General features: G+C 44.5%; 12 non-coding genes across 12 annotated transcripts; all 12 read left to right on the top strand.

Moving 5' to 3' along the window:
• Positions 1 to 3,326: 3,326 nt before the first annotated feature.
• Positions 3,327 to 3,399, top strand: trnar-ccu (transfer RNA arginine (anticodon CCU)). The gene has a single exon. It is a non-coding gene; the product is annotated as a tRNA-Arg (tRNA).
• Positions 3,400 to 6,498: 3,099 nt separating this feature from the next.
• On the top strand, positions 6,499 to 6,571 carry trnar-ccu (transfer RNA arginine (anticodon CCU)). Its single transcript has one exon. It is a non-coding gene; the product is annotated as a tRNA-Arg (tRNA).
• A 1,963-nt stretch (positions 6,572 to 8,534) lies between these two features.
• On the top strand, positions 8,535 to 8,607 carry trnar-ccu (transfer RNA arginine (anticodon CCU)). The gene has a single exon. It is a non-coding gene; the product is annotated as a tRNA-Arg (tRNA).
• An 815-nt stretch (positions 8,608 to 9,422) lies between these two features.
• trnar-ccu (transfer RNA arginine (anticodon CCU)) lies at positions 9,423 to 9,495 on the top strand. The gene has a single exon. It is a non-coding gene; the product is annotated as a tRNA-Arg (tRNA).
• An 864-nt stretch (positions 9,496 to 10,359) lies between these two features.
• On the top strand, positions 10,360 to 10,432 carry trnar-ccu (transfer RNA arginine (anticodon CCU)). Its single transcript has one exon. It is a non-coding gene; the product is annotated as a tRNA-Arg (tRNA).
• A 1,284-nt stretch (positions 10,433 to 11,716) lies between these two features.
• trnar-ccu (transfer RNA arginine (anticodon CCU)) lies at positions 11,717 to 11,789 on the top strand. Its single transcript has one exon. It is a non-coding gene; the product is annotated as a tRNA-Arg (tRNA).
• Positions 11,790 to 15,365: 3,576 nt separating this feature from the next.
• Positions 15,366 to 15,438, top strand: trnar-ccu (transfer RNA arginine (anticodon CCU)). The gene has a single exon. It is a non-coding gene; the product is annotated as a tRNA-Arg (tRNA).
• An 815-nt stretch (positions 15,439 to 16,253) lies between these two features.
• trnar-ccu (transfer RNA arginine (anticodon CCU)) lies at positions 16,254 to 16,326 on the top strand. Its single transcript has one exon. It is a non-coding gene; the product is annotated as a tRNA-Arg (tRNA).
• Positions 16,327 to 17,190: 864 nt separating this feature from the next.
• Positions 17,191 to 17,263, top strand: trnar-ccu (transfer RNA arginine (anticodon CCU)). The gene has a single exon. It is a non-coding gene; the product is annotated as a tRNA-Arg (tRNA).
• Positions 17,264 to 18,137: 874 nt separating this feature from the next.
• Positions 18,138 to 18,210, top strand: trnar-ccu (transfer RNA arginine (anticodon CCU)). The gene has a single exon. It is a non-coding gene; the product is annotated as a tRNA-Arg (tRNA).
• Positions 18,211 to 21,693: 3,483 nt separating this feature from the next.
• Positions 21,694 to 21,766, top strand: trnar-ccu (transfer RNA arginine (anticodon CCU)). The gene has a single exon. It is a non-coding gene; the product is annotated as a tRNA-Arg (tRNA).
• Positions 21,767 to 22,581: 815 nt separating this feature from the next.
• Positions 22,582 to 22,654, top strand: trnar-ccu (transfer RNA arginine (anticodon CCU)). The gene has a single exon. It is a non-coding gene; the product is annotated as a tRNA-Arg (tRNA).
• Positions 22,655 to 23,358: the final 704 nt, after the last annotated feature.

The following is a 23,358-nucleotide window of genomic DNA, read 5'->3' on the forward strand; positions in this document are numbered from 1 at the left end:
CCGGACAATGGTAGGAAGACTGTTCCAAAGTTTTGGTGCTAAATAGGAAAAGGATCTACCTCCAGCAGTCGATTTAGATATTCTAGGTATTATCAACTGGCCGGAATTTTGAGATCGCAATAGACGTGAAGGACTATAATGCGTTAAGAGCTCGCTCAAGTACTGCGGAGCTAAACCATTTAGTGTTTTGTAGGTAATCAACAATATTTTAAAATTTATACGATGTTTAATAGGGAGCCAATGCAGTGTTGACAGAACCGGGCTAATATGGTCATATTTCCTGGTTCTGGTAAGAACTCGAGCTGCGGCGTTTTGAACTAGCTGTAGTTTGTTTATTAAGCGTGCAGGGCAACCACCCAGTAGAGCATTACAATAATCTAGCCTTGAGGTCATGAACGCATGGACTAATTGTTCCGCATTTCCCAATGAGAGCATATCATTGGGCGTAATTTAGATATATTTTTAAGATGGAAAAATGCAGTTTTACAGATACTAGACACGTGGCTTTCAAAAGAAAGGTTGGTATCAAATAACACACCCAGGTTCCTAACCGACGACGAAGACTTGACAGAGCAGCCATTAAGTGTTAGACAGTATTCTGGGTTATTACGTGTGGAAGTTTTTTGTCCAATAATTAGAATCTCTGTCTTTTCAGAATTTAGTAGTAGGAAATTACTAGTCATCCAATTTTTTATATCAGCTATGCATTCCGTTAATTTTGTGAATTGGTAAGTTTCGTTGGGTTTTGAAGAAATATACAGCTGAGTATCATCGGCATAACAGTGAAAGCTAACTCCATGTTTCCTAGTGATATCTCCTAATGGTAGCATGTACAGAGTGAACAGCAGCGGTCCTAGTACTGAGCCTTGTGGTACGCCATACTGAACTTGTGATCGATAAGACATCTCTTCATTTACTGCTACAAACTGATAACGGTCAGTTAAGTATGATTTAAACCATGCTAATGCAATTCCACTAATGCCAACATAGTTTTCTAGTCTATTTAAAAGAATGTTGTGGTCAATGGTGTCAAATGCAGCACTAAGATCGAGTAACACTAATAGAGAGATACAACCACGATCGGATGATAAGAGCAAATCATTTGTGACTCTAATGAGAGCGGTCTCAGTGCTATGGTACGGTCTAAATCCGGACTGAAAATCCTCGCAGATATCATTTCTTTCTAGAAAGGAACATAGTTGTGAAGATACTGCTTTTTCTAATATCTTTGACAGAAAAGGCAGATTCGAGATCGGCCTGTAATTGACTAATTTTGTAGGATCAAGTTGTGGTTTTTTAACAAGCGGTTTTATCATAGCCAGTTTAAAGGTTTTTGGTACGTATCCTAGAGACAAAGATGAATTAATGATATTAAGAAGAGGATATATGACCTCTGGAAACATCTCTTTCAGTAGCTTAGTCGGTATAGGATCTAACATACAAGTTGTCGATTTAGATGAATTAACGAGTTTGCAGAATTCTTCCTCTCCTATAGCAACAAATAAATCAAATTTTTCCTCAGGGAGACTACAATGCACTTCCTGATGCGATACTGTGGTAGACGGTTGCATAGTTATAATTTTGTCCCTGATATTATCAATTTTATAAGTGAAGAAGTTCATAAAGTCATCACTGCCGTGTTGCTTTGACACTTCTGAGCTTGAAGCTTTCTTTTTCGTTAGTTTAGCCACTGTTTCAAATAAATACCTAGGATTATGTTTATTTTCTTCTAATAGGTTTGAAAAATAAGCAGATCTAGCAGCTTTTAAAGCCTCTCTGTAAGCAATTGAGCTCTCTTTCCACGAAATCCGAAATACCTCTAGTTTAGTTTTCTTCCAGTTGCGCTCCATTTTTCTGGCTGCTCTCTTTAGGGCCTGAGTGTGCTCGCTGTACCACGGCGTTGGACTATTTTCTTTAATCTTCTTTAAGCGCAACGGAGCAACTGCGTCTAAAGTGCTGGAAAAGAGAGAGTTAAACGTTTCTGTTGCAATATCGAGTTCTTCTAAGCTATCTGGGATGCTGAGATGATGAAACTGATTAGGAAGATTATTGATAAAGCAATCTTTAGTGGCAGAAGTTATAGGTCTAACGTATTTATAACACGGAGTCGGCTTTGCAGCCTTGGCTAAATGTAATTTACATGAGACTAGATAATGATCTGAGATGTCATCGCTCTGCTGCAGAATTTCAACAGCATCAACATCTATTCCATGTGATAATATAACATATATTAGATATGATTACGACAATGAGTAGGTCCTGACACGTGTTGTCTAACTCCAATTGAGTTTACAATGTCTTTAAATGCCAATCCCAAAGCATCTTTTTCATTATCTACATGTATATTAAAATCACCAACAATTAGTACTTTATCTGCAGCCAATACTAAATCTGATAGAAACATCCCGCTTGTTCATTCAGAAAATCTGTGTGTTTGTGTGTGTATGCCCTGTTCTAATGCCTCATTGACTAAGCCACCTGAATGAGATGGACAATTAGTAGGGCAAGCGAGTCATGCCCCAGTGGCCTATCGAAGTAGTCGTTCATCCGGATAACTTGAAGAAAAGCTGTCACATCTTTGTGCTAAAACCCTTTGTTGTTTTCACCTGTTCACATTTATGACAGAGGCACTTCGTGTGCACTTCATGTGTGCCTAAACGCAAGCCCTTTTGAAAACACCTGTGAATGGGAGCTCTTCTATGGCGAGCAGAGTGGCGCAGCGGAAGCGTGCTGGGCCCATAACCCAGAGGTCGATGGATCGAAACCATCCTCTGCTAAGACAACTTTACTTATAAACATACTCTGCTCCTACTTGAAGAAAAGCAGTCACATCTTTGTGCTAAAACCCTTTGTTGTTTTCACCTGATCACATTTATGACAGAGGCACTTCGTGTGCACTTCATGTGTGCCTAAACGCAAGCCCTTTTGAAAACACCTGTGAATGGGAGCTCTTCTATGGCGAGCAGAGTGGCGCAGCGGAAGCGTGCTGGGCCCATAACCCAGAGGTCGATGGATCGAAACCATCCTCTGCTAAGGCTTCTTCAGGTATGTCCATGTTTTATCCCAAATAAAGAGCAACTTCCACATCCCGCTTGTTCATTCAGAAAATCTGTGTGTTTGTGTGTGTATGCCCTGTTCTAACGCCTCATTGACTAAGCCACCTGAATGAGATGGACAATTAGTAGGGCAAGCGAGTCATGCCCTAGTGGCCTATCGAAGTAGTCGTTCATCCGGATTACTTTGTGTGCTGGCCTTGTTTAAATGCCAATGCTGTTGTTGTCACTGAAGCCAAAGTAATGGGGGCACATGAGCAGATATTTTGAACAGCCCCAGTGGCCTAATGGATAAGGCACTGGCCTCCTAAGCCAGGGATTGTGGGTTCGAGTCCCATCTGGGGTGGTTTACAGCAGAGTGGCGCAGCGGAAGCGTGCTGGGCCCATAACCCAGAGGTCGATGGATCGAAACCATCCTCTGCTAAGACAGCTTTACTTATAAACATACTCTGCTCCTACTTGAAGAAAAGCTGTCACATCTTTGTGCTAAAACCCTCTGTTGTTTTCACCTGATCACATTTATGACAGAGGCACTTCGTGTGCACTTCATGTGTGCCTAAACGCAAGCCCTTTTGAAAACACCTGTGAATGGGAGCTCTTCTATGGCGAGCAGAGTGGCGCAGCGGAAGCGTGCTGTGCCCATAACCCAGAGGTCGATGGATCGAAACCATCCTCTGCTAAGGCTTCTTCAGGTATGTCCATGTTTTATCCCAAATAAAGAGCAACTTCCACATCCCGCTTGTTCATTCAGAAAATCTGTGTGTTTGTGTGTGTATGCCCCAGGGTGTATTCCAGAAAGCAAGGTTAACTTACCGTCAGATAAACCTTGAACTCTTGGTTGGTTAACCCCAAACTTGCTTACTCTGGGTATGTCGGTTCCAAAACACCTATGTTGAGTTAGTTTAATCAACCTCCTATTGGTAACCCAGAGTTAATGCGCGCGCACGACGAGTACATAAAGACATTTTCAATGGATCGCCGATTTCAGGAGTCACCATGGAAACCAAGGGAGAAGAAAAGCGAGCTACATACGATACTTCGGTGAAACTGAGTTGGAGGTTTTAATGCTTGCTTATGAAGACTATAGCCTAAGCCCATTATAAAAAAAATAATAAATAAAAAAGCAATACTGCTGCATCAGCAAAAGAAAGTTGGCTTGGCAAATAATAATGGACAGAGTAAATGCTTGAGTTTAGAAAATTATAAATGGGGTTTTTTCCCTTTGTGTGTCACAATGAAAGGGGAAAATAGCCTACCCCATTTATAATTTGTGACGCAAAAATTCTTTGGGGGCATGTAGTAAAAATAGACAAGTATTTACTTGTTGGCCTCCATACATTTCTTAATATTACAGTAGTAATGCACATAATTGGCTAGTTATATGTTGGCTTCTCGTTTTGTCAGGTCTGGAGCCAGAAGAAGTGTGAGCCAAGTCAAAATGAAACACAAAAACATTCTCCAGCAAGGTAATATTTTCTAAACTTACTAAACTTGTTACTGACATTTAATACTAATTTAGTATTAAATGTAATTTAGTTTTCTATGTAGCCAATAGAAAGAAGGGAGCTGAGGAGCTGGCACTGTCCCTTAATAAAGGGCCACCTGTGGTCGATGGGATTCCAGGGGGGCAGTTCGTCAGACTCAGCTACCAAGACAAGTGGCTTAGTAAAATGTAGGTGTACCATATTAATACTTATGATTTATTGATGTTTACACTGTTTTTGTCAGTGTTTTAATAAATAAAATCATCAACACTGTCACCATTTTAAAAAGGCATTTTGAATTCATTTTACAGTCATTGATTCACTTGTGCAGTATGCATGCTGCTTTGACTGCATATGCTGTATACTGTAATCTTATTACTAGTACTTAGATGCTCCTAATGTCCTTCTTTATTAGTTGTATTTGCTTAAGAATATACATTGAGAATTGAATATGCATGATTATCATGGTTTAATTTTCTTGCAGTTGCTGATGGCCACATTGAATTATTGGATCCTCCTGCAACACCACACTCTGTCACAGTTGTAAGTGATTATTGTCTTTAGGTTTCTGTTTGCTAGACCAAGCATCCTTCCTTATTTTCACTGTAGGATGATGATGAAGAGACCACTTCTGCTGTGACAGAAACAGAAAATGTGGGGAGGCCCATAGAGGTATGATGCATAGAATGCATTCCCCCTATTTTACACAAGAGAATAAATAAATTGTCATTGTCATTTTACAGAATATGGCAGGAGATTTTTAATACAGATGAGGGTCCATCTACCTCCACACAGAATCTTAGCAGTGTAAGAAATGTTCTGCAGTTCTCCTTCCTCATTTAAATATTTGGTCTGTGTTTGTATTACAGACTTTTTCAGTCTTTCTAGTTGCCTGCCAAAAAGCTGTATAAGGTCCACCTTTAAAAGCAAATCAGAAAAAGTGACATGGAGATGGACCTTATACAGCTTCAAATGGAGGAGAAAAGGCTTAACCTAAAAAAGGCCAGACTTGAAATTGAATTGCTGGAGCACTAGCTTAAGGTGGGAAACAGTATGTAAACATTAATCTGTCATTTGTTGTTGAATGAAATCTAAAGCAATAAATACAAATGTCTTTTGTTACAGGAAATAAAGAAACAATGAACAACACTTGACTGTTAACTGGTTTTAATTAAAGTGATTTTGGCAAATCATGTCTTGTACCACCCTGCCATCTCTTTGGTCTACTGGGTTCACTGGGGGTTCCTCTTGGCCACATATTACCTAGTTAGTGGGGACCAGTGATGAGGGTGATTTAATGGTTTAAACACCCAAACATTTAGCATCCAAAAAATCTATTGTCACCTGCACATTGATGCTATGCATTGACTTCCTATTTACATAGTCTCCTTCATTGATGGAAGGAGCTTTAATGTGAATGTGGGTTCCATCAATGCACCCAATCACATTTGGAAACCCTGAAATTGAAAGTTATATAATTAGAAACATTTAAAATTATTGTGACTGTATAAAGTAGGGTTAGATTAAGTAGTGCTATATGTAACTAAAATGGTCAGGGGACGCCATGCTCTGTCACCTCTCTGAAACAAACTAACCCTGGAACATAACCTGCTCCGGAGCAGGTTAAGTTCAGAGAGTGAGTTGCTATGACTACTAACATACCCTGAAAGTTACCACCGTTTTTGGAACCGAAAGTTGAGGTTATACGCTTACTTACTCTTAAACATACCTGGGTATGTCACATAACCTGCTTTCTGGAATACACCCCCGTTCTAACGCCTCATTGACTAAGCCACCTGAATGAGATGGACAATTAGTAGGGCAAGCGAGTCATGCCCCAGTGGCCTATCGAAGTAGTCGTTCATCCGGATTACTTTGTGTGCTGGCCTTGTTTAAATGCCCATGCTGTTGTTGTCACTGAAGCCAAAGTAATGGGGGCACATGAGCAGATATTTTGAACAGCCCCAGTGGCCTAATGGATAAGGCACTGGCCTCCTAAGCCAGGGATTGTGGGTTCGAGTCCCATCTGGGGTGGTTTACAGCAGAGTGGCGCAGCGGAAGCGTGCTGGTCCCATAACCCAGAGGTCGATGGATCGAAACCATCCTCTGCTAAGACAGCTTTACTTATATACATACTCTGCTCCTACTTGAAGAAAAGCTGTCACATCTTTGTGCTAAAACCCTTTGTTGTTTTCACCTGATCACATTTATGACAGAGGCACTTCATGTGCACTTCATGTGTGCCTAAACGCGAGCCCTTTTGAAAACACCTGTGAATGGGAGCTCTTCTATGGCGAGCAGAGTGGCGCAGCGGAAGCGTGCTGGGCCCATAACCCAGAGGTCGATGGATCGAAACCATCCTCTGCTAAGGCTTCTTCAGGTATGTCCATGTTTTATCCCAAATAAAGAGCAACTTCCACATCCCGCTTGTTCATTCAGAAAATCTGTGTGTTTGTGTGTGTATGCCCTGTTCTAACGCCTCATTGACTAAGCCACCAGAATGAGATGGACAATTAGTAGGGCAAGCGAGTCATGCCCCAGTGGCCTATCGAAGTAGTCGTTCATCCGGATAACTTGAAGAAAAGCTGTCACATCTTTGTGCTAAAACCCTTTGTTGTTTTCACCTGATCACATTTATGACAGAGGCACTTCGTGTGCACTTCATGTGTGCCTAAACGCAAGCCCTTTTGAAAACCCCTGTGAATGGGAGATCTTCTATGGCGAGCAGAGTGGCGCAGCGGGAGCGTGCTGGTCCCATAACCCAGAGGTCGATGGATCGAAACCATCCTCTGCTAAGACAGCTTTACTTATAAACATACTCTGCTCCTACTTGAAGAAAAGCTCTCACATCTTTGTGCTAAAACCCTTTGTTGTTTTCACCTGATCACATTTATGACAGAGGCACTTTGTGTGCACTTCATGTGTGCCTAAACGCAAGCCCTTTTGAAAACACCTGTGAATGGGAGCTCTTCTATGGCGAGCAGAGTGGCGCAGCGGAAGCGTGCTGGGCCCATAACCCAGAGGTCGATGGATCGAAACCATCCTCTGCTAAGACAGCTTTACTTATAAACATACTCTGCTCCTACTTGAAGAAAAGCTGTCACATCTTTGTGCTAAAACCCTTTGTTGTTTTCACCTGATCACATTTATGACAGAGGCACTTCATGTGCACTTCATGTGTGCCTAAACGCGAGCCCTTTTGAAAACACCTGTGAATGGGAGCTCTTCTATGGTGAGCAGAGTGGCGCAGCGGAAGCGTGCTGGGCCCATAACCCAGAGGTCGATGGATCGAAACCATCCTCTGCTAAGGCTTCTTCAGGTATGTCCATGTTTTATCCCAAATAAAGAGCAACTTCCACATCCGCTTGTTCATTCAGAAAATCTGTGTGTTTGTGTGTGTATGCCCTGTGCTAACGCCTCATTGACTAAGCCACCTGAATGAGATGGACAATTAGTAGGACAAGCTAGTCATGCCCCAGTGGCCTATCGAAGTAGTCGTTCATCTTTGTGCTAAAACCCTTTGTTGTTTTCACCTGATCACATTTATGACAGAGGCACTTCGTGTGCACTTCATGTGTGCCTAAACGCAAGCCCTTTTGAAAACACCTGTGAATGGGAGCTCTTCTATGGCGAGCAGAGTGGCGCAGCGGAAGCGTGCTGTGCCCATAACCCAGAGGTCGATGGATCGAAACCATCCTCTGCTAAGGCTTCTTCAGGTATGTCCATGTTTTATCCCAAATAAAGAGCAACTTCCACATCCCGCTTGTTCATTCAGAAAATCTGTGTGTTTGTATGTGTATGATCTGTTCTAACGCCTCATTGACTAAGCCACCTGAATGAGATGGACAATTAGTAGGGCAAGTGAGTCATGCCCCAGTGGCCTATCGAAGTAGTCGTTCATCCGGATTACTTTGTGTGCTGGCCTTGTTTAAATTCCAATGCTGTTGTTGTCACTGAAGCCAAAGTAATGGGGGCACATGAGCAGATATTTTGAACAGCCCCAGTGGCCTAATGGATAAGGCACTGGCCTCCTAAGCCAGGGATTGTGGGTTCGAGTCCCATCTGGGGTGGTTTACAGCAGCGGAAGCGTGCTGGGCCCATAACCCAGAGGTCGATGGATCGAAACCATCCTCTGCTAAGGCATCTTCAGGTATGTCCATGTTTTATCCCAAATAAAGAGCAACTTCCACATCCCGCTTGTTCATTCAGAAAATCTGTGTGTTTGTGTGTGTATGCCCTGTTCTAACGCCTCATTGACTAAGCCACCTGAATGAGATGGACAATTAGTAGGGCAAGCGAGTCATGCCCCAGTGGCCTATCGAAGTAGTCGTTCATCCGGATTACTTTGTGTGCTGGCCTTGTTAAACATACTTGAAGAAAAGCTGTCACATCTTTGTGCTAAAACCCTTTGTTGTTTTCACCTGATCACATTTATGACAGAGGCACTTCGTGTGCACTTCATGTGTGCCTAAACGCAAGCCCTTTTGAAAAAACCTGTGAATGGGAGCTCTTCTATGGCGAGCAGAGTGGCGCAGCGGAAGCGTGCTGTGCCCATAACCCAGAGGTCGATGGATCGAAACCATCCTCTGCTAAGGCTTCTTCAGGTATGTCCATGTTTTATCCCAAATAAAGAGCAACTTCCACATCCCGCTTGTTCATTCAGAAAATCTGTGTGTTTGTGTGTGTATGATCTGTTCTAACGCCTCATTGACTAAGCCACCTGAATGAGATGGACAATTAGTAGGGCAAGTGAGTCATGCCCCAGTGGCTTATCGAAGTAGTCGTTCATCCGGATTACATTGTGTGCTGGCCTTGTTTAAATTCCAATGCTGTTGTTGTCACTGAAGCCAAAGTAATGGGGGCACATGAGCAGATATTTTGAACAGCCCCAGTGGCCTAATGGATAAGGCACTGGCCTCCTAAGCCAGGGATTGTGGGTTCGAGTCCCATCTGGGGTGGTTTACAGCAGCGGAAGCGTGCTGGGCCCATAACCCAGAGGTCGATGGATCGAAACCATCCTCTGCTAAGACAGCTTTACTTATAAACATACTCTGCTCCTGCTTGAAGAAAAGTTGCCTCAGCTGTGTGCTAGAACCTTCTGCATTTTTCACCTGTTCTAATTGATGACAGAAGAGCACTTCAAGTGTGCCTAAACGCATGTCAATTTGAAAACAGTAGAGTATGGCAAGTCTGTTGTCAGGAGCAGAGTGGCGCAGCGGAAGCGTGCTGGGCCCATAACCCAGAGGTCGATGGATCGAAACCATCCTCTGCTAAGACAGCTTTACTTATAAACATACTCTGCTCCTACTTGAAGAAAAGCAGTCACATCTTTGTGCTAAAACCCTTTGTTGTTTTCACCTGATCACATTTATGACAGAGGCACTTTGTGTGCACTTCATGTGTGCCTAAACGCAAGCCCTTTTGAAAACACCTGTGAATGGGAGCTCTTCTATGGCGAGCAGAGTGGCGCAGCGGAAGCGTGCTGGGCCCATAACCCAGAGGTCGATGGATCGAAACCATCCTCTGCTAAGGCTTCTTCAGGTATGTCCATGTTTTATCCCAAATAAAGAGCAACTTCCACATCCCGCTTGTTCATTCAGAAAATCTGTGTGTTTGTGTGTGTATGCCCTGTTCTAACGCCTCATTGACTAAGCCACCTGAATGAGATGGACAATTAGTAGGGCAAGCGAGTCATGCCCCAGTGGCCTATCGAAGTAGTCGTTCATCCGGATTACTTTGTGTGCTGGCCTTGTTTAAATGCCAATGCTGTTGTTGTCACTGAAGCCAAAGTAATGGGGGCACATGAGCAAATATTTTGAACAGCCCCAGTGGCCTAATGGATAAGGCACTGGCCTCCTAAGCCAGGGATTGTGGGTTCGAGTCCCATCTGGGGTGGTTTACAGCAGAGTGGCGCAGCGGAAGTGTGCTGGGCCCATAACCCAGAGGTCGATGGATTGAAACCATCCTCTGCTAAGACAGCTTTACTCATAAACATACTCTGCTCCTACTTGAAGAAAAGTTGCCTCAGCTGTGTGCTAGAACCTTCTGCATTTTTCACCTGTTCTAATTGATGACAGAAGAGCACTTCAAGTGTGCCTAAACGCATGTCAATTTGAAAACAGTAGAGTATGGCAAGTCTGTTGTCAGGAGCAGAGTGGCGCAGCGGAAGCGTGCTGGGCCCATAACCCAGAGGTCGATGGATCGAAACCATCCTCTGCTAAGACAGCTTTACTTATAAACATACTCTGCTCCTACTTGAAGAAAAGCAGTCACATCTTTGTGCTAAAACCCTTTGTTGTTTTCACCTGATCACATTTATGACAGAGGCACTTTGTGTGCACTTCATGTGTGCCTAAACGCAAGCCCTTTTGAAAACACCTGTGAATGGGAGCTCTTCTATGGCGAGCAGAGTGGCGCAGCGGAAGCGTGCTGGGCCCATAACCCAGAGGTCGATGGATCGAAACCATCCTCTGCTAAGGCTTCTTCAGGTATGTCCATGTTTTATCCCAAATAAAGAGCAACTTCCACATCCCGCTTGTTCATTCAGAAAATCTGTGTGTTTGTGTGTGTATGCCCTGTTCTAACGCCTCATTGACTAAGCCACCTGAATGAGATGGACAATTAGTAGGGCAAGCGAGTCATGCCCCAGTGGCCTATAGAAGTAGTCGTTCATCCGGATTACTTTGTGTGCTGGCCTTGTTAAGCATACTTGAAGAAGCATGCGGATGAACGACTACTTCGATTGGCCACTGGGGCATGACTCGCTTGCCCTACTAATTGTCCATCTCATTCAGGTGGCTTAGTCAATGAGGCGTTAGAACAGGGCATACACACACAAACACACAGATTTTCTGAATGAACAAGTAGGAGGTATGTCCTCCTACTTGTTCATCATCAGGTACGTCCATGTTTTATCCCAAATAAAGAGCAACTTCCACATCCCGCTTGTTCATTCAGAAAATCTGTGTGTTTGTGTGTGTATGCCCTGTTCTAACGCCTCATTGACTAAGCCACCTGAATGAGATGGACAATTAGTAGGGCAAGCGAGTCATGCCCCAGTGGCCTATCGAAGTAGTCGTTCATCCGGATTACTTTGTGTGCTGGCCTTGTTTAAATGCCAATGCTGTTGTTGTCACTGAAGCCAAAGTAATGGGGAAATATGAGCAGATATTTTGAACAGCCCCAGTGGCCTAATGGATAAGGAACTGGCCTCCTAAGCCAGGGATTGTGGGTTCGAGTCCCATCTGGGGTGGTTTACAGCAGAGTGGCGCAGCGGAAGCGTGCTGGGCCCATAACCCAGAGGTCGATGGATCGAAACCATCCTCTGTTAAGACAGCTTTACTTATAAACATACTCTGCTCCTACTTGAAGAAAAGTTGCCTCAGCTGTGTGCTAGAACCTTCTGCAATTTTCACCTGTTCTAATTGATGACAGAAGAGCACTTCAAGTGTGCCTAAACGCATGTCAATTTGAAAACAGTAGAGTATGGCAAGTCTGTTGTCAGGAGCAGAGTGGCGCAGCGGAAGCGTGCTGGGCCCATAACCCAGAGGTCGATGGATCGAAACCATCCTCTGCTAAGACAGCTTTACTTATAAACATACTCTGCTCCTACTTGAAGAAAAGCTGTCACATCTTTGTGCTAAAACCCTTTGTTGTTTTCACCTGATCACATTTATGACAGAAGCACTTCGTGTGCACTTCATGTGTGCCTAAACGCAAGCCCTTTTGAAAACACCTGTGAATGGGGGCTCTTCTATGGCGAGCAGAGTGGCGCAGCGGAAGCGTGCTGGGCCCATAACCCAGAGGTCGATGGATCGAAACCATCCTCTGCTAAGACAGCTTTACTTATAAACATACTCTGCTCCTACTTGAAGAAAAGCTGTCACATCTTTGTGCTAAAACCCTTTGTTGTTTTCACCTGATCACATTTATGACAGAAGCACTTCGTGTGCACTTCATGTGTGCCTAAACGCAAGCCCTTTTGAAAACACCTGTGAATGGGAGCTCTGCTATGTCGAGCAGAGTAGCGCAGCGGAAGCGTGCTGAGCCCATAACCCAGAGGTCGATGGATCGAAACCATCCTCTGCTAAGGCATCTTCAGGTATGTCCATGTTTTATCCCAAATAAAGAGCAACTTCCACATCCCGCTTGTTCATTCAGAAAATCTGTGTGTTTGTGTGTGTATGCCCTGTTCTAACGCCTCATTGACTAAGCCACCTGAATGAGATGGACAATTAGTAGGGCAAGCGAGTCATGCCCCAGTGGCCTATCGAAGTAGTCGTTCATCCGGATTACTTTGTGTGCTGGCCTTGTTTAAATCGGCATGAAACAGCGCGGATGAACACAGTGCTTTGAGGCGAGTGCTGCTGTCAGTCACCGCGCTGTGTGGATATAATGTCATACAGAATCACAGATTCACTTTTTGAAAGTTTGACCAACATAAGAATTTTTACCGGAAAATGTCTTCTGAACAAGTAAGTAAAATCCATTTTTGTTCTGACCAACTAAGGGGGAAAAAGCATTCGACATGATAAGCTTCGTTAGATTTAATCAACGTGATTTACAGCAACCGTGCAAATTATAGCCTACTTTGTTCTCAAATTGTTCATGTTAACAACATCAGCATTGCGTGACTAATGTTAAATTTAATGTGTTTTATGGTTAGCAGCTACCTGTGTAGTTCAGAATTCATATTCTCCATAATAGCAAAACGAGAAAGGCACAACAAAGGAAACTCCATAACTGTGTGAATTAAGAAAACGTACTGTTACACGATTGAACTATTGAAATGTCTTACTTGTTCAGCAGAAAAAAGCTGTCTCTTCTTCCGTTTTGAACCCCTTCAAAACACGGAGTTCAAGCACTTTTCAAAAGCCCCGCCGATGTTTAAATCCATTGTGTTCGCATGAGACGGTTTCTTTCTCTTTCTCTAGCCACCTTAAATCCGAAGTACGAAGTCTTTTGGGTTTTATAACTGCTGAATCTCCAGTTGACACTGATGATTGTTGTTTGGATCTTTCTGGATGCCATAAGTTTAATTATGTAAAGTGCTGCGAGAAAAGCCTATACATCTAAACATCTCGTCACGCGCAGTATAGCCGGCTATAGCCGAAACTCCTTCTTTATGTGTACGGGTGTGACGTCATGACGCAAAGACATGCTCGAATTTCCCGCGGAAACCCACCAGTACCACTGGAATTAAAATCATTATTACAAGCTAACCGTTGTGAATCTAGCTATGGCAAGCAGATAGTTTTGACCACTGGCAGAATAAGTTTTTTTTAATATAATTATTTTGGATTATTTTTAACTTAAAAAAGTTACGGACTGGAGCTTTAAATACGTGCTCTGTTCCTACTTGAAGAAAAGTTGCCTCATATCAGCTGTGTGCTAGAACCTTCTGCATTTTTCCCCTGTTCTAATTGATGACAGAAGAGCACTTCAAGTGTGCCTAAACGCATGTCAATTTGAAAACAGTAGAGTATGGCAAGTCTGTTGTCAGGAGCAGAGTGGCGTGTGTGCCTTCATGTGTGTGCACTTCATGTGTGCCTAAACGCAAGCCCTTTTGAAAACAGCTGTGAATGGGAGCTCTTCTATGGCGAGCAGAGTGGCGCAGCGGAAGCGTGCTGGGCCCATAACCCAGAGGTCGATGGATCGAAACCATCCTCTGCTAAGGCTTCTTCAGGTATGTCCATGTTTTATCCCAAATAAAGAGCAACTTCCACATAATTGATGACAGAAGAGCACTTCAAGTGTGCCTAAACGCATGTCAATTTGAAAACAGTAGAGTATGGCAAGTCTGTTGTCAGGAGCAGAGTGGCGCAGCGGAAGCGTGCTGGGCCCATAACCCAGAGGTCGATGGATCGAAACCATCCTCTGCTAAGACAGCTTTACTTATAAACATACTCTGCTCCTACTTGAAGAAAAGCTGTCACATCTTTGTGCTAAAACCCTTTGTTGTTTTCACCTGATCACATTTATGACAGAGGCACTTCATGTGCACTTCATGTGTGCCTAAACGCGAGCCCTTTTGAAAACACCTGTGAATGGGAGCTCTTCTATGGTGAGCAGAGTGGCGCAGCGGAAGCGTGCTGGGCCCATAACCCAGAGGTCGATGGATCGAAACCATCCTCTGCTAAGGCTTCTTCAGGTATGTCCATGTTTTATCCCAAATAAAGAGCAACTTCCACATCCGCTTGTTCATTCAGAAAATCTGTGTGTTTGTGTGTGTATGCCCTGTGCTAACGCCTCATTGACTAAGCCACCTGAATGAGATGGACAATTAGTAGGACAAGCTAGTCATGCCCCAGTGGCCTATCGAAGTAGTCGTTCATCTTTGTGCTAAAACCCTTTGTTGTTTTCACCTGATCACATTTATGACAGAGGCACTTCGTGTGCACTTCATGTGTGCCTAAACGCAAGCCCTTTTGAAAACACCTGTGAATGGGAGCTCTTCTATGGCGAGCAGAGTGGCGCAGCGGAAGCGTGCTGTGCCCATAACCCAGAGGTCGATGGATCGAAACCATCCTCTGCTAAGGCTTCTTCAGGTATGTCCATGTTTTATCCCAAATAAAGAGCAACTTCCACATCCCGCTTGTTCATTCAGAAAATCTGTGTGTTTGTATGTGTATGATCTGTTCTAACGCCTCATTGACTAAGCCACCTGAATGAGATGGACAATTAGTAGGGCAAGTGAGTCATGCCCCAGTGGCCTATCGAAGTAGTCGTTCATCCGGATTACTTTGTGTGCTGGCCTTGTTTAAATTCCAATGCTGTTGTTGTCACTGAAGCCAAAGTAATGGGGGCACATGAGCAGATATTTTGAACAGCCCCAGTGGCCTAATGGATAAGGCACTGGCCTCCTAAGCCAGGGATTGTGGGTTCGAGTCCCATCTGGGGTCGTTTACAGCAGCGGAAGCGTGCTGGGCCCATAACCCAGAGGTCGATGGATCGAAACCATCCTCTGCTAAGGCATCTTCAGGTATGTCCATGTTTTATCCCAAATAAAGAGCAACTTCCACATCCCGCTTGTTCATTCAGAAAATCTGTGTGTTTGTGTGTGTATGCCCTGTTCTAACGCCTCATTGACTAAGCCACCTGAATGAGATGGACAATTAGTAGGGCAAGCGAGTCATGCCCCAGTGGCCTATCGAAGTAGTCGTTCATCCGGATTACTTTGTGTGCTGGCCTTGTTAAACATACTTGAAGAAAAGCTGTCACATCTTTGTGCTAAAACCCTTTGTTGTTTTCACCTGATCACATTTATGACAGAGGCACTTCGTGTGCACTTCATGTGTGCCTAAACGCAAGCCCTTTTGAAAAAACCTGTGAATGGGAGCTCTTCTATGGCGAGCAGAGTGGCGCAGCGGAAGCGTGCTGTGCCCATAACCCAGAGGTCGATGGATCGAAACCATCCTCTGCTAAGGCTTCTTCAGGTATGTCCATGTTTTATCCCAAATAAAGAGCAACTTCCACATCCCGCTTGTTCATTCAGAAAATCTGTGTGTTTGTGTGTGTATGATCTGTTCTAACGCCTCATTGACTAAGCCACCTGAATGAGATGGACAATTAGTAGGGCAAGTGAGTCATGCCCCAGTGGCTTATCGAAGTAGTCGTTCATCCGGATTACATTGTGTGCTGGCCTTGTTTAAATTCCAATGCTGTTGTTGTCACTGAAGCCAAAGTAATGGGGGCACATGAGCAGATATTTTGAACAGCCCCAGTGGCCTAATGGATAAGGCACTGGCCTCCTAAGCCAGGGATTGTGGGTTCGAGTCCCATCTGGGGTGGTTTACAGCAGCGGAAGCGTGCTGGGCCCATAACCCAGAGGTCGATGGATCGAAACCATCCTCTGCTAAGACAGCTTTACTTATAAACATACTCTGCTCCTGCTTGAAGAAAAGTTGCCTCAGCTGTGTGCTAGAACCTTCTGCATTTTTCACCTGTTCTAATTGATGACAGAAGAGCACTTCAAGTGTGCCTAAACGCATGTCAATTTGAAAACAGTAGAGTATGGCAAGTCTGTTGTCAGGAGCAGAGTGGCGCAGCGGAAGCGTGCTGGGCCCATAACCCAGAGGTCGATGGATCGAAACCATCCTCTGCTAAGACAGCTTTACTTATAAACATACTCTGCTCCTACTTGAAGAAAAGCAGTCACATCTTTGTGCTAAAACCCTTTGTTGTTTTCACCTGATCACATTTATGACAGAGGCACTTTGTGTGCACTTCATGTGTGCCTAAACGCAAGCCCTTTTGAAAACACCTGTGAATGGGAGCTCTTCTATGGCGAGCAGAGTGGCGCAGCGGAAGCGTGCTGGGCCCATAACCCAGAGGTCGATGGATCGAAACCATCCTCTGCTAAGGCTTCTTCAGGTATGTCCATGTTTTATCCCAAATAAAGAGCAACTTCCACATCCCGCTTGTTCATTCAGAAAATCTGTGTGTTTGTGTGTGTATGCCCTGTTCTAACGCCTCATTGACTAAGCCACCTGAATGAGATGGACAATTAGTAGGGCAAGCGAGTCATGCCCCAGTGGCCTATCGAAGTAGTCGTTCATCCGGATTACTTTGTGTGCTGGCCTTGTTTAAATGCCAATGCTGTTGTTGTCACTGAAGCCAAAGTAATGGGGGCACATGAGCAGATATTTTGAACAGCCCCAGTGGCCTAATGGATAAGGCACTGGCCTCCTAAGCCAGGGATTGTGGGTTCGAGTCCCATCTGGGGTGGTTTACAGCAGAGTGGCGCAGCGGAAGTGTGCTGGGCCCATAACCCAGAGGTCGATGGATTGAAACCATCCTCTGCTAAGACAGCTTTACTCATAAACATACTCTGCTCCTACTTGAAGAAAAGTTGCCTCAGCTGTGTGCTAGAACCTTCTGCATTTTTCACCTGTTCTAATTGATGACAGAAGAGCACTTCAAGTGTGCCTAAACGCATGTCAATTTGAAAACAGTAGAGTATGGCAAGTCTGTTGTCAGGAGCAGAGTGGCGCAGCGGAAGCGTGCTGGGCCCATAACCCAGAGGTCGATGGATCGAAACCATCCTCTGCTAAGACAGCTTTACTTATAAACATACTCTGCTCCTACTTGAAGAAAAGCAGTCACATCTTTGTGCTAAAACCCTTTGTTGTTTTCACCTGATCACATTTATGACAGAGGCACTTTGTGTGCACTTCATGTGTGCCTAAACGCAAGCCCTTTTGAAAACACCTGTGAATGGGAGCTCTTCTATGGCGAGCAGAGTGGCGCAGCGGAAGCGTGCTGGGCCCATAACCCAGAGGTCGATGGATCGAAACCATCCTCTGCTAAGGCTTCTTCAGGTATGTCCATGTTTTATCCCAAATAAAGAGCAACTTCCACATCCCGCTTGTTCATTCAGAAAATCTGTGTGTTTGTGTGTGTATGCCCTGTTCTAACGCCTCATTGACTAAGCCACCTGAATGAGATGGACAATTAGTAGGGCAAGCGAGTCATGCCCCAGTGGCCTATCGAAGTAGTCGTTCATCCGGATTACTTTGTGTGCTGGCCTTGTTTAAATGCCAATGCTGTTGTTGTCACTGAAGCCAAAGTAATGGGGGCACATGAGCAGATATTTTGAACAGCCCCAGTGGCCTAATGGATAAGGCACTGGCCTCCTAAGCCAGGGATTGTGGGTTCGAGTCCCATCTGGGGTGGTTTACAGCAGAGTGGCGCAGCGGAAGTGTGCTGGGCCCATAACCCAGAGGTCGATGGATTGAAACCATCCTCTGCTAAGACAGCTTTACTCATAAACATACTCTGCTCCTACTTGAAGAAAAGCTGTCACATCTTTGTGCTAAAACCCTTTGTTGTTTTCACCTGATCACATTTATGACAGAGGCACTTCGTGTGCACTTCATGTGTGCCTAAACGCAAGCCCTTTTGAAAACACCTGTGAATGGGAGATCTTCAATGGCGAGCAGAGTGGCGCAGTGGAAGCGTGCTGGGCCCATAACCCAGAGGTCGATGGATCGAAACCATCCTCTGCTAAGGCTTCTTCAGGTATGTCCATGTTTTATCCCAAATAAAGAGCAACTTCCACATCCCGCTTGTTCATTCAGAAAATCTGTGTGTTTGTGTGTGTATGCCCTGTTCTAACGCCTCATTGACTAAGCCACCTGAATGAGATGGACAATTAGTAGGGCAAGCGAGTCATGCCCCAGTGGCCTATAGAAGTAGTCGTTCATCCGGATTACTTTGTGTGCTGGCCTTGTTAAGCATACTTGAAGAAGCATGCGGATGAACGACTACTTCGATTGGCCACTGGGGCATGACTCGCTTGCCCTACTAATTGTCCATCTCATTCAGGTGGCTTAGTCAATGAGGCGTTAGAACAGGGCATACACACACAAACACACAGATTTTCTGAATGAACAAGTAGGAGGTATGTCCTCCTACTTGTTCATCATCAGGTATGTCCATGTTTTATCCCAAATAAAGAGCAACTTCCACATCCCGCTTGTTCAATCAGAAAATCTGTGTGTTTGTGTGTGTATGCCCTGTTCTAACGCCTCATTGACTAAGCCACCTGAATGAGATGGACAATTAGTAGGGCAAGCGAGTCATGCCCCAGTGGCCTATCGAAGTAGTCGTTCATCCGGATTACTTTGTGTGCTGGCCTTGTTTAAATCGGCATGAAACAGCGCGGATGAACACAGTGCTTTGAGGCGAGTGCTGCTGTCAGTCACCGCGCTGTGTGGATATAATGTCATACAGAATCACAGATTCACTTTTTGAAAGTTTGACCAACATAAGAATTTTTACCGGAAAATGTCTTCTGAACAAGTAAGTAAAATCCATTTTTGTTCTGACCAACTAAGGGGGAAAAAGCATTCGACATGATAAGCTTCGTTAGATTTAATCAACGTGATTTACAGCAACCGTGCAAATTATAGCCTACTTTGTTCTCAAATTGTTCATGTTAACAACATCAGCATTGCGTGACTAATGTTAAATTTAATGTGTTTTATGGTTAGCAGCTACCTGTGTAGTTCAGAATTCATATTCTCCATAATAGCAAAACGAGAAAGGCACAACAAAGGAAACTCCATAACTGTGTGAATTAAGAAAACGTACTGTTACACGATTGAACTATTGAAATGTCTTACTTGTTCAGCAGAAAAAAGCTGTCTCTTCTTCCGTTTTGAACCCCTTCAAAACACGGAGTTCAAGCACTTTTCAAAAGCCCCGCCGATGTTTAAATCCATTGTGTTCGCATGAGACGGTTTCTTTCTCTTTCTCTAGCCACCTTAAATCCGAAGTACGAAGTCTTTTGGGTTTTATAACTGCTGAATCTCCAGTTGACACTGATGATTGTTGTTTGGATCTTTCTGGATGCCATAAGTTTAATTATGTAAAGTGCTGCGAGAAAAGCCTATACATCTAAACATCTCGTCACGCGCAGTATAGCCGGCTATAGCCGAAACTCCTTCTTTATGTGTACGGGTGTGACGTCATGACGCAAAGACATGCTCGAATTTCCCGCGGAAACCCACCAGTACCACTGGAATTAAAATCATTATTACAAGCTAACCGTTGTGAATCTAGCTATGGCAAGCAGATAGTTTTGACCACTGGCAGAATAAGTTTTTTTTAATATAATTATTTTGGATTATTTTTAACTTAAAAAAGTTACGGACTGGAGCTTTAAATACGTGCTCTGTTCCTACTTGAAGAAAAGTTGCCTCATATCAGCTGTGTGCTAGAACCTTCTGCATTTTTCCCCTGTTCTAATTGATGACAGAAGAGCACTTCAAGTGTGCCTAAACGCATGTCAATTTGAAAACAGTAGAGTATGGCAAGTCTGTTGTCAGGAGCAGAGTGGCGTGTGTGCCTTCATGTGTGTGCACTTCATGTGTGCCTAAACGCAAGCCCTTTTGAAAACAGCTGTGAATGGGAGCTCTTCTATGGCGAGCAGAGTGGCGCAGCGGAAGCGTGCTGGGCCCATAACCCAGAGGTCGATGGATCGAAACCATCCTCTGCTAAGGCTTCTTCAGGTATGTCCATGTTTTATCCCAAATAAAGAGCAACTTCCACATAATTGATGACAGAAGAGCACTTCAAGTGTGCCTAAACGCATGTCAATTTGAAAACAGTAGAGTATGGCAAGTCTGTTGTCAGGAGCAGAGTGGCGCAGCGGAAGCGTGCTGGGCCCATAACCCAGAGGTCGATGGATCGAAACCATCCTCTGCTAAGACAGCTTTACTTATAAACATACTCTGCTCCTACTTGAAGAAAAGCTGTCACATCTTTGTGCTAAAACCCTTTGTTGTTTTCACCTGATCACATTTATGACAGAGGCACTTCATGTGCACTTCATGTGTGCCTAAACGCGAGCCCTTTTGAAAACACCTGTGAATGGGAGCTCTTCTATGGTGAGCAGAGTGGCGCAGCGGAAGCGTGCTGGGCCCATAACCCAGAGGTCGATGGATCGAAACCATCCTCTGCTAAGGCTTCTTCAGGTATGTCCATGTTTTATCCCAAATAAAGAGCAACTTCCACATCCGCTTGTTCATTCAGAAAATCTGTGTGTTTGTGTGTGTATGCCCTGTGCTAACGCCTCATTGACTAAGCCACCTGAATGAGATGGACAATTAGTAGGACAAGCTAGTCATGCCCCAGTGGCCTATCGAAGTAGTCGTTCATCTTTGTGCTAAAACCCTTTGTTGTTTTCACCTGATCACATTTATGACAGAGGCACTTCGTGTGCACTTCATGTGTGCCTAAACGCAAGCCCTTTTGAAAACACCTGTGAATGGGAGCTCTTCTATGGCGAGCAGAGTGGCGCAGCGGAAGCGTGCTGTGCCCATAACCCAGAGGTCGATGGATCGAAACCATCCTCTGCTAAGGCTTCTTCAGGTATGTCCATGTTTTATCCCAAATAAAGAGCAACTTCCACATCCCGCTTGTTCATTCAGAAAATCTGTGTGTTTGTATGTGTATGATCTGTTCTAACGCCTCATTGACTAAGCCACCTGAATGAGATGGACAATTAGTAGGGCAAGTGAGTCATGCCCCAGTGGCCTATCGAAGTAGTCGTTCATCCGGATTACTTTGTGTGCTGGCCTTGTTTAAATTCCAATGCTGTTGTTGTCACTGAAGCCAAAGTAATGGGGGCACATGAGCAGATATTTTGAACAGCCCCAGTGGCCTAATGGATAAGGCACTGGCCTCCTAAGCCAGGGATTGTGGGTTCGAGTCCCATCTGGGGTCGTTTACAGCAGCGGAAGCGTGCTGGGCCCATAACCCAGAGGTCGATGGATCGAAACCATCCTCTGCTAAGGCATCTTCAGGTATGTCCATGTTTTATCCCAAATAAAGAGCAACTTCCACATCCCGCTTGTTCATTCAGAAAATCTGTGTGTTTGTGTGTGTATGCCCTGTTCTAACGCCTCATTGACTAAGCCACCTGAATGAGATGGACAATTAGTAGGGCAAGCGAGTCATGCCCCAGTGGCCTATCGAAGTAGTCGTTCATCCGGATTACTTTGTGTGCTGGCCTTGTTAAACATACTTGAAGAAAAGCTGTCACATCTTTGTGCTAAAACCCTTTGTTGTTTTCACCTGATCACATTTATGACAGAGGCACTTCGTGTGCACTTCATGTGTGCCTAAACGCAAGCCCTTTTGAAAAAACCTGTGAATGGGAGCTCTTCTATGGCGAGCAGAGTGGCGCAGCGGAAGCGTGCTGTGCCCATAACCCAGAGGTCGATGGATCGAAACCATCCTCTGCTAAGGCTTCTTCAGGTATGTCCATGTTTTATCCCAAATAAAGAGCAACTTCCACATCCCGCTTGTTCATTCAGAAAATCTGTGTGTTTGTGTGTGTATGATCTGTTCTAACGCCTCATTGACTAAGCCACCTGAATGAGATGGACAATTAGTAGGGCAAGTGAGTCATGCCCCAGTGGCTTATCGAAGTAGTCGTTCATCCGGATTACATTGTGTGCTGGCCTTGTTTAAATTCCAATGCTGTTGTTGTCACTGAAGCCAAAGTAATGGGGGCACATGAGCAGATATTTTGAACATCCCCAGTGGCCTAATGGATAAGGCACTGGCCTCCTAAGCCAGGGATTGTGGGTTCGAGTCCCATCTGGGGTGGTTTACAGCAGCGGAAGCGTGCTGGGCCCATAACCCAGAGGTCGATGGATCGAAACCATCCTCTGCTAAGACAGCTTTACTTATAAACATACTCTGCTCCTGCTTGAAGAAAAGTTGCCTCAGCTGTGTGCTAGAACCTTCTGCATTTTTCACCTGTTCTAATTGATGACAGAAGAGCACTTCAAGTGTGCCTAAACGCATGTCAATTTGAAAACAGTAGAGTATGGCAAGTCTGTTGTCAGGAGCAGAGTGGCGCAGCGGAAGCGTGCTGGGCCCATAACCCAGAGGTCGATGGATCGAAACCATCCTCTGCTAAGACAGCTTTACTTATAAACATACTCTGCTCCTACTTGAAGAAAAGCAGTCACATCTTTGTGCTAAAACCCTTTGTTGTTTTCACCTGATCACATTTATGACAGAGGCACTTTGTGTGCACTTCATGTGTGCCTAAACGCAAGCCCTTTTGAAAACACCTGTGAATGGGAGCTCTTCTATGGCGAGCAGAGTGGCGCAGCGGAAGCGTGCTGGGCCCATAACCCAGAGGTCGATGGATCGAAACCATCCTCTGCTAAGGCTTCTTCAGGTATGTCCATGTTTTATCCCAAATAAAGAGCAACTTCCACATCCCGCTTGTTCATTCAGAAAATCTGTGTGTTTGTGTGTGTATGCCCTGTTCTAACGCCTCATTGACTAAGCCACCTGAA

Source organism: Rhinichthys klamathensis, unplaced genomic scaffold (assembly GCF_029890125.1).
Source record: "Rhinichthys klamathensis goyatoka isolate OS25496 unplaced genomic scaffold, OSU_Roscu_1.1 h1tg000057l_1, whole genome shotgun sequence".
NCBI lineage: Eukaryota > Metazoa > Chordata > Actinopteri > Cypriniformes > Leuciscidae > Rhinichthys > Rhinichthys klamathensis.